Raw genomic sequence first — 882 nt, 5'->3', positions numbered from 1 at the left:
TCCCTACCCTGTCTGATAATTGTCATCCAGATTACCTTGCCAAGAATGTGTTGTCCAAAATGCCTGTTTAGTTTTTAAAGATGGGACTCCACCCTCAGCTTCATTTTAAGTATGTATGGAATGTTTTGATAAGGCATGGTGGTGGTGGTGGTCAGACTAATGGAAATGGTGGGGAGACTAAATGTACGTGGAAAAAAAAATAAAATTTAGTATTTTAATAAAGTACTATCGTTTCTTTTTTTTATGGGTTGGGGGTAGTCTGCATACTAAACCCGGAATATAATAGAGCTTTCAAGTTCTTGTAAGAATTACTGCTAAGTATTTTAGCTACTTTTCTTTCCCAAGTACACATCAGATAGCCTCATTTATGTTGTCAACTTTAAAAACAACTTTACTCCAATTCCATGAGCTTTACAGCTACAGAGCAGATGACTGATGAGAAGGCTGAAGTGGTAAGTGGGACTTTATTCTTGTCTGAAAGTGACCACTAATTATATAATTGCCTAAACCAGCCTTTCCTGCATCTTGATTTCTGACCTGCTTCACTGCAGTTTGGTTTATGGTTTCTCTCTAACAACTGAGTTTGTAGGGCTTGTGACTCTGCTTGTAAAATGTAATACTTCTGATTCGGGAATTGCTGGCTGTGCTGTTTCTTTGAGGTGCTACAGTTTCTGAGGTGAGGGTTTTGTGAAGAAGAGAATTAGCTTGAATGCTGTAAGGTGTGCCTGGAGAGCCCACAGTGGATATGTTCCTGGGAATGATGAGGAGCTAATCAGCAAAACTTAGATGGGCAGGTAGTCCCATCACTGTTCCTTGGGTGTTTTCTGACTGTTGCCTACCAATGATACCAGGATGCCAAGTTAAAACAAATTGTTGGACCCT

Source organism: Mesitornis unicolor, unplaced genomic scaffold (genome assembly GCF_000695765.1).
Source record: "Mesitornis unicolor isolate BGI_N332 unplaced genomic scaffold, ASM69576v1 scaffold47046, whole genome shotgun sequence".
Lineage (NCBI taxonomy): Eukaryota > Metazoa > Chordata > Aves > Mesitornithiformes > Mesitornithidae > Mesitornis > Mesitornis unicolor.
Note: the sequence above shows the minus strand (reverse complement) of the source record.